The sequence below is a fragment of the Chiloscyllium plagiosum genome, chromosome 10 (genome assembly GCF_004010195.1).
Source record: "Chiloscyllium plagiosum isolate BGI_BamShark_2017 chromosome 10, ASM401019v2, whole genome shotgun sequence".
Classification (NCBI taxonomy): domain Eukaryota; kingdom Metazoa; phylum Chordata; class Chondrichthyes; order Orectolobiformes; family Hemiscylliidae; genus Chiloscyllium; species Chiloscyllium plagiosum.
In genome coordinates this window covers 65,437,217-65,447,250 of record NC_057719.1, presented here as the reverse complement: position 1 = coordinate 65,447,250, position 10,034 = coordinate 65,437,217, and the positions used below count along the sequence as shown (strand labels likewise).

General features: G+C 37.6%; 1 long non-coding RNA gene across 2 annotated transcripts in view; it reads right to left on the bottom strand.

Annotated features, from left to right (window-relative positions):
- The window catches only part of LOC122553723, a 56,461-nt gene that overhangs the window by 8,810 nt on the left and 37,617 nt on the right, over nt 1–10,034 (bottom strand). For both annotated transcript variants that reach the window (XR_006312806.1, XR_006312805.1), the window contains one exon: nt 6,228–6,302. This is a non-coding gene — a long non-coding RNA (uncharacterized LOC122553723). The remainder of the gene's footprint in view (nt 1–6,227; nt 6,303–10,034) is intronic.

The window sequence follows — 10,034 nt, the reverse complement described above, 5'->3', positions numbered from 1 at the left end:
CCCTCCCCCACTCACCTATTGTACTGTATGCTATTTTCTCCCCACCCCCACCCTCCTCTAGTTTATCTCTCCACGCTTCAGGCTCTCTGCCTTTATTCCTGATGAAGGGCTTTTGCCCGAAATGTTGATTTCGCTGCTCCTTGGATGCTGCCTGAACTGCTGTGCTCTTTCAGCACCACTAATCCAGAATCTGGTTTCCAGCATCTGCAGTCATTGTTTTTACCTATTCTATTCTATGAGATGATGTAAAGTGCAAATTGCACCAGTGCATGCATAGCTTTTGGTTATTTTCCTTAATTCTTGTCTCAAATAGCAATTATAAAGTACAAGCTGAACTTTGAGTGATAGAAAAGAAAGAACAGTTACAAATTAGCCAAACTATTATACACCACACTTGATATTAGATTAGATTAGATTACTTACAGTGTGGAAACAGGCCCTTCGGCCCAACAAGTCCACACCGCCCTGCCGAAGCGCAACCCACCCATACCCCGACATTTACCCCTTACCTAACGCTACGGGCAATTTAACATGGCCAATTCTCCCGACCTGCACATCTTTGGACTGTGGGAGGAAACCAGAGCACCCGGAGGAAACCCACGCAGACACAGGGAGAACGTGCAAACTCCACACAGTCGGTCGCCTGAGGCGGGAATTGAACCCGGGTCTCTGGCGCTGTGAGGCAACAGTGCTAACCACTGTGCCACTGTGCCACCCAACCATTAAAGTCTTTTTTGGACTGAGGAAATGAGGAAACCGACTTTCACCATTAAAGTCAACTGATGCGAAAATTCAGACAGGGCCCTACTGAACACTCAATTCGTATTAGCCCAAAGTTCAAATAACCTCCAAGTTGTTTTGTCAGCACCCATTTATCTTTAATAGGCATGACACAATAAAATCAGTATATCTAAATGTGTTCTGCTTCTGGTAAAAGCTGCAAAGGATTTTGCTCAGCAACACATTATGCAATTTGTTCTGCAATTTGTCAAAAGAACTCTAAACAAAAATAAGCTATTTTAAATGTTGTCATAGATGTGATAAATTGTCATATCGTTCCAAGAAATCTAGGTCACAAATTTCCAACCTCAGGCGCCACCTTTAATGATTCGAGAGGCGCACAGAATGTATATGCAACCAGGGAACTTTCACTCTACACAGTCTTTCCTACATGCTGAGCCAAGCAAATATTATCAAACTGCTGTCTGTTGTACTGATGGTGCATTCTCTTCTCTTCTCCCATCAATTCACAAATATCTTTCAGTTTTGCTGAACAGGGGGAACTTTTAACTAACATCAACTAATGTCAAACAAGTTCCAGCAGATTCTATTCCCAACTGTCCCATGAAGAAAATGTTTTCATGTTGCTCTGTAAATTTGTTGCATTGGTTTATTTTTCAATGCAATATACAAACAAGGCCTAATCTTTCCTCTTAGACAGATATAAAGGATCCCATCTGCACAGTTCCAGGAAGCCTAAGGAATTTCACCTGGGATTTTGACTTATCTCTTTACCAACATAACCGAATATCAATTATTTGGTTCTTTTTCCTTTTTGCTGTTTAAGGGAACTTGATATAAAGAAAACTGACTGCTCTATTTGCCTACATTGCAACAGTAATTACATTTCAAATATGTTTAAGTAACCGGGAAATTCTTCATGATATCCTGAAGTCATGAAACTCACACTACATCAATGCAAGTTACTGATTTATTTTTCAATGTGAGCATTAACTGACTGGGATGAACTCTTAGCAATTGTTTATTTAATCCATACTTACCTTTGAATATGAGTAAAATGATTTTGTATATATTTATTTATTGGGTACCATGGATTTCACATTCCGAATGGATACAACTCATGTCTTGACAAATGTAATAATAGACAAAAATGCCAGAATATTAAAGAAGAATTTGGGGCTTTTCAGGTTATACTGGATAACATTGTGTTACACTATGTAACACAGATACCCAAAAAAGAAAATAAAATGCTCTGTACGATTTTTAAAAAATTGCTCCATTTCAGATGTTAGTATTGGAAATCAATGTTGCATCACTTTTCTAAAAATGCAATTGTACAGTTTTTTTGTAATGAATAGATATATTATCTGGAAAGCCATTCTATTCCATGTTGAAATATTTACAAAATGAATGCAATTAGGTAGATGAGGTGATTGTATTTCATTGTAATATTGCCACCAGATTTCAAAGTGTCTTGGGTAGAATACTGTCAAAATATATAATTTCGTTTTGGGGAGTGAAAAATTTATTAAACACTTAAAATACCTAAAATAGCAGTTCCACCTGCCTTTTTTTTTTGTTTTTATCTGTGAAAGGCTTTTGTAGTAATATTGAATTTGTAAAAGGACTGGAAGACATTTGGAAATGGAAATTCTGATGGATTCTTGCAAATACATTCTCAAGGCTGGTTGCATTAGGGTGGGTTAATACACCATAGACAGTGCAGTAGCTATTTAGTGTGGAAAATGATAGTCGAGATTTATATAATTCCACTGAACCAGACGTCTTTTGAGACAACTTACATCTTCCAAACTCCCCTGCACTCGCAAATTGTGCCAGAATTCTGAATTCACATGGATAAACTCAAACATATTTGCAATGTTCTTAAGGGGTACATAAATTTAATTTCCCTTCAGGTTCCCTCTGTATTTCCTGATATCTCTAATCAGACAAATCTGGTCATATTTCTCCAGCGTTTGCTCCGAGTGTCACACCACCCATGACCCATTAACTCATAACTGCAGAAAACGTCTCCCCCTTACCTGCTATAAGGTGATAAATTAGAAATGGAGAGCAATTTCATGATCTAATGAAAGACAAATAGCCCATTTGATTGTCTGATAAGGCACCCATGCTCATGTTGAATTGATTTATGAATCATGCCCTCTAGCAGAGGAAACTAAATTTCTCTGACAATGATTTAGCTGGGCAAACCTATTAAGGGAACAATGGCACTATACTCCATGTATGGTGTAGCCAATTGGCTCTTATGGTGCTGGGTAATAGTGAATGGATGAGGATCAGGGATGCATTTAGATTTGGAAGTTCCACATTGCAGGTCAATTTAATTCTATTGTGGCATTTATCTGAATTGCCTTCTCTGTTTTGGTCTATCACAAGCCAGGGTCTCCCATGAGTTGCCTACCTTGAAGTTGCTTTGAGAATAAGTCTGACAAATTACCAACGTCCAGAGGACTTAATATCATGAACAGTAAATTCTATGAATCATATAGAATCCTTATAGTGTGGAAAGAGGCCATTCGGCCCTTCAGGTCAGCCCTAATTCTCCGAAGAGCATCTCACCCATAGCAACCCCCATATTCTACAACCCCACAATTACTATGGCTAATTCACCTAGCTTACAAATCCTTGGACACTACAGAACAATAAAGCATGATCAATCCACTTAACATGCAGAATTAACCAGAGCACCCAGAGACAGAGAGAACATGCAAACACCACATAAACAGTTGTCAGAGACTAGAATCGAACCCAGGTCCCTGGCACTAAGAGGCAGCAGTACTAACCATTGAACCAACATGCCACCACTGTAAGTGAAGACAAAATGAGAACCCTGTTTACAATTGGGAGACATCAAAGGAAACATCCAGAAGGAAGGGAACAGATATGTTGAGTAACATTACAGCAAAGACTTTTAGCCAGGATAGAAAATTAATATAACTTCTCCTTGACTTTATAAACTTGTGAACTACAATGTGTAAAAAGGCTTAAATAACATTGTAAGCATTTGGAATTGAGTGAAATTCCCTAAACTTGAGTCATCAACTAAGTTTTTTAGAAATATAATAAAAGTCTTTTGTGGGCAGAAGTACGTTTGGGAGCACAAGAAGCTATTGAAGTAGGTTAGAGTGAGTTTGTGGTGCATGAAATTAAAAGTTATAGTTATTATGTCAAAATAACTTAATAAACTAGTTTCTTCCTTATACATGACATCACACCAGCTACCTCGTATTGCCACAGGAGATCCCAGTACAGATTAGTAAAATGCCTGGAGATGTTTGATTGCATCCTGAACTATTTGTGAATAGCAGTGACAAGGGTTGGCTGCTGCTCCACTCAGCCACCTACATCACAACTGGAAGTCAGACAAAGATTCATAATAATGCTTTGGACAAATTGGCCACAAAACTTGCCATGGTTATAAATGTCAAAAGTAAACTTGATTGATTTAGGACCGCATAAAACAAAATCTTAATTCCTTAGAGGAAAAGTCTGAGTATCTTAAGAATTTTGCAAAGGAATTTTTTGAGTGTGAGATTGAACCTTTTCTTCTTTTGAACTGAACATTTTTTGTACTTTGTGCTGTGCTCCTTCACACAGGATTACTCCTCTCATAATGGATTAGAGATTGGATTTACTTGAAAATCCCAAACAGGCTTACTTAATAGATAAATGGATAACTTGCAGTTAGAGTACAAATTGTGTGGATATCCTCAGTCAAGCATGCTGCTCATGTGGTGTGACCCTGGTCCTTGGCTTATTAGCATACTCAGATCTTGAAGCAGTAACACAACATCCTTTTTTGTAACCAACATAAAATTACATATGCAAGGAATGAAAATGTGTGCGCGTTAGTTAGTTACAAAACTACTTACACAGTAAGAAGAATTGTAAGATGTACCAGTTTAAGAGCCTAAGTGTATACACAATAAATAGGGGTTTTGCCAATCCTTCTGCATCTTATGATGATATAATCTTGTGAAAGTCTGGACTTCAAACTTATTTGTTCTTGCCTTGTATGGGTGTTGGTCTTTTGTACGCTGTCAGGTTGTTGTCACGAAGGTTTTCCACATCTTCATTAACTGAGTGTATCCTGGCCATCGAAACAATGCATTTCCTTTTGTAGGATGCATGCAAATTATACTTAATGGGGAATGTCATGCATTTACTACAGTCATGCAATGTTTCTTTGTTTGTTTTAAAAAAAAACTTTGTTAATTATTTATTTAAAATCACTGTTAGAAGTTTCAAAATGCTTCTGTAGGCCTTTCTACAGCTAAAGTTTCGCCTGGCAACCACTTGAAAAATTAGAATAAAGGGAATCCTTGGCTCATTAGCATACTCAGCCCTTAATACCGTCATACAGCGGATTAATGATAAATTTACATATTGTTATCAGGAACACCCTTTAAAAAGATTAACTTAATACAGGAAAGTACTGAAGAATAACAAGCTTCTGATACCAGCTTCATGGACTTTAATGGAGGTTGTGATGAGCATGAAGTTTTATAAGATTGCTACCTTTTAATCTATTTCCTTATACTAAAGTAAAATGGAGGAGTGAAGAGGGATCTGTAATGAGTTCTCCCCATAGTAAGCTTTGTGGCTTGGTTACTATTGGCAAAGGAAGGACCAGATTGAGACTTCCTTGGAGCAAGGATGGCATGACATGCAAGGAGGCTGGTACAATTACAACATTTAAAAGACATCTGGATGGGTATATGAATAGGAAGGGTTTAGAGGGATATGGACCAAGTGCTGACAAATGGGACTTGATTAGTTTAGGATATTGGTCGGCATGGACAAGCTGGACCAAAGAGTCTGTTTCTGTGTTGTACATCTCTGTGACTCTATGACTCTGTTTCAAATGTTTACATCGAAGAGCAAAGGCAGAGCAGCTGTGTTGACTGTGGATAGACATCTTTGACAGAAGACACTAACAGGGACAACGATTAAGAGCTAGTATGGTCAGCAAAGAGCAGAGGCATTTTCTCCAAACTACAGAAAAAAAGAGGTGAGAGAGAGAATGGACTCTGCTTGAAGAATGCATCATGTGACAATCTGAGGAACCTGGAAGATATGTTTTGGTGTGGTCAAGGTGGGTGGGTTGGGGGGTGGAGCGTGGGAGGGGGTGGTAAAGGGAAGAATGGCCTCAGTGAGCCTTTTTGTTGGGTTTCGGTCAAAGCTTCTCCGAAAAGTCCCACTCAATGTTCCAACTTGTTGAAGCAGTGATATGTGAGCCCATTAGAAATTGAGAGTGAAGTTAGAACGGTTCCTGTGAAAACTGTTATCCAGCTGCGAGTAGGATGTAAAATATGAATTGTGCATGGGGGTTTTGGTCACATTCATAGTTAAAAGGCAAATATCTTTTCTGCTGTTTAGTGGTATTAGTTGCATACTAAATAATATTCAGACAATATTGCTTTTAAGTCATTTGTTAGAATAGAAGTCTTAAAAGTTGAAACCTTGCTGTGTGGTCCTTGCAGTCAATCGCTGGGAATTCAACCTCTTGCTTAATATCCTTGGTCTCTGTGGGAATTCTATTAAGGTAAAGAGGAGACTTGGAAATGTTAAACAATGTGGGAAGGCACACAGTCACATACATTAACATTGTATAGACCTATACCCATAGAGTGAAAATTGGAGGAAGTGCAGTTTTTCTTCGGTTGTAGTTCAATACTGGGGTAGAATCAGCCTCTCTCTTCAAAGTGTTTTTAGATTTTCAGTAAATAAATAGAGATTCTTTTCTATTCAGTCACAGTACAATTTTATAAAATTTGCAAAATTGAAGATGGAGTTTTTAAAAAAAAGTGCTGCTAAATGCCAGAATGAAATGATGAGTAAAATGTCTGCAAGGATTCATAATGAATATGCATATGTTGAGCACCTAACAGTCATAAGTTTACTGGCATCTTCAATTGACAATCAGTGCAGAGACTTGGATTTCTACCGGGGTGAGATAAATGCCAGCTGCACATCCTAACAGGCCAGTATTTTAACAGAACTGTGTATTCCATAGAAAAAAAACAGCGGGATTAAATGTGTTCATCGAAAGTAGTGAGAAATATATTTCCAGTTTTGATTGCCTAATTCATCTTGGGTTTTTAAACAGGGTTTCTTTTGCCTCCCCACATATGTGATGGGGTGTATTGCATATGCAATAATAATACTTTAGGCATTAACAGCATGTGGGGGTAGGCCTGAAATCAGATGGTCTTTCCCTGTCCATCATTTTTGCTTGCTTTGTTTGAAATTTACTTTTAAAAGTAATAAAAGTTATGTGGGACCTGAAGTTGAAATATAATGCAACTTGGTAATTTCCTATCTAATCTACTAATCTACATAGCCATCATTAGAACAGATATCATCTTCAATTGAAACAAATTATTCTGTTACCCATGACTGTGTATACACTACATGTTCTGCATTGTAATGCCGTTATAATATCATATCAGGATCTAATCATGGAATTAAATAATGTGTGATGTGCAGAAGGAGACTGTTACACACAGCTTGAATACAACACTTCATTGAGTGCAATGTGAACCTTTTAAAACATTTTTCATTTATCTGGATTAATTCAAATGTTCTGACAGTGAAGATATTGACACCTACTTTCCATAAACATCGACACTTTAGCAACTGGGAGTGTTTTATGTATGAGTTTAATCCATATGCTTGTTTTCAAGCAACATTTCAGACTGGTAATGGAACTGGATTATTGCCTGCTTGGATTGATACCAACAGCTATGATCAGAGGTTTGAAAGCACAGTATAAAAGCTGCTTTACCTAAGTTGTAATATTTATCAAGTACAGTTGCACAGGAGAACACCAATATCTTTTCAAAATGTATGATATGTAACTACAAGCATATAACTAAATCCAAAATAAGTGTCAAACATTAATATTTTTAAAATGTCTGTGACTCAGCCTTTTGTCATCCAGATTTAAAGGTATTAGCTAACTGAATGAAGATGTGATTGGGAATGGATTTAGGATACAATACTTTTCCAAATAGAGGTTAGGCTAGATGACTGATGGACTTGACCTTCAAAGTTACATAGCAGCATAAGAATTCTGCTTAAGTCAATATTGAAGGTACTTTATTGTAGAGAGGGTTAAAAAATGGCCATTTTAATGAAAAATGTAAAGAATATCTACTTTATCCTGTTTCAGTAGCAACAACAGGCTCCTAATATTTGTAGACTAAAGATAATGAAATTCTGTCTGTTCCCATTTCCTTTCTGCACACTGAGGCCACAAGTGCAGGCTGAGTGTCAGACATATTTGACAAGCAACCACCTCTGACACAGAACTAATTATGTTTCTGAACTTCCCAACAGAGGACCTCCTGATGATAAAGTACTTCTTCAAACCATTTAATGTAAACCAGCGACTATCAATTAGCTTTAAATATGCTTGTTGGTTTCAAGACCTAGTAGAGCCTCATTAATATCTATTATTAACAAAGAAAATATCTTAAAAGAGTGGCATATCATATATAAACTTGTAGACATTATATTTGATCATTAAGAGTTTGAAACTGAATTGACTATCAAGAGAGGTGCTAAGGGTCCCCAGTACTTTTAATTCTCTCACATGAGCTGCATTCTCAGCCTCTGTGTGTCATGTCAATAGGTCTAAGTTCACACCATAAAGAGGCTGGTGCCAGGTGCAAAGAACTGCAATTCTTTTAGAATTTAAAGGAGTTACATGTTGGCATGACTGAGAATATGCATTGCATGCAGCACTCTTAGAAAAGTCGTTCAAAAAGTGAAAAGTAGATTCTCAATATGAGAAAGATTTCCTAAATAATGAATGATTATTAATGGATAAGCACTGTACACCCCCAGCTTCTGGAGGAAACACACTCATGGAGAAGTAGTTGTTATTTTGAATGTCATGCTCAATGTGTTTGCGGCTTTCAGAAAGTCAATTCCATGCCCAACTTATGAAGGAAGAAAGCTGATAGATGATTGTTTATTGGCAGTGAGGCAATGTGCAGAGCAACCATGGTGATATTCATGTTAATTCAGTGAATTTGTCAACATTTGTAAGAAGTTATTAAGCCATTGTTCAGGAATCTCTAATCCAAAAACTATTTTGCATGCAACCAGCACATGCCCAAAGCCCATTAAAACCAAGATGGTGTTGATGCTTTGAATTACTGTGTAAAGCCACTTCACACAAACAACAAGGAACAATTTGAATTATGGCATGCAACACAATTTACACACATATTGATGAGTCATTGGGCAGGGATGTGGCTTGGAGAAACATCATAACCTCTCTACAACAGCCAACCACATTGGAGGTTCTGATGTGGTTATGGGCACCACAACAATATTTTATGCATAGCTGCAAATCAAGAAAAGCATGGTGTGTTTTTCCACTTTGGAAATTTCTCAGAGCTGAAGTTAGATTACAAGAAAATAAAGTTTCTGACTAATTCATTGGGATCAATTTTTTGATTCATTTGAACCAGAAATGGTTCTGGCCTACAAAGTATTATAGAGTCATAGAGATGTACAGCATGGAAATAGACCCTTCGGTCCAACCCCTCCATGCCAACCAGATATCTCAACCCAATCTAGTCCCACAATTCACAGCTTCATCACTGTCACCAACATTTATTATGTAACCAATTTTAGACTTACTCAAGCAGTGATGACGTAAGTTGCATCTGTCCCAAGACCAGATAGAAAATCAATTATGATCAACTTGAATGGCAAAATCTCTCTTGTTTCTACCCTCTCTTCAACAGATATCACTGTTCAAATGCCCAAAAAAAGATTAATCAAAGAGTTGTACAGCATGTAAAGAGGCCCATTATATCCTTGCCAGTTATCAAGCACCGATCTACTTGAGTCACATGTTTCAGCATTTGGCACAAAGCCATATATGCTACTGCATATATCATTCATCTAAAATCTTCTTAAATTTTGTGATGGTTCCCACCTCTACCACTCTTTCAGGCAGTGAGTTCCAATCAACCCCCGTTCTTTGTATGGAAAAAAAATCTTCCTTCAATCCCCTCGTACCTTCTTGCCTTCAGCACAAACCTGCGGCCCCTGATTATTGTTCCCTCTACTAAGGAGAACATTTCTTCCTATCTAACCTATCTATGTGCTTCATAATTTAGTAGACTTCAGTTAGGTCCCATCTCAGTGATCTCCCATCATAGCTGAAACACTCCAAACTGGACCACATCCTGGTAAATCTCCTCTGCACCCTTTCCAGTGCAATTTCATCCTTCTTATAATGAGGTGAC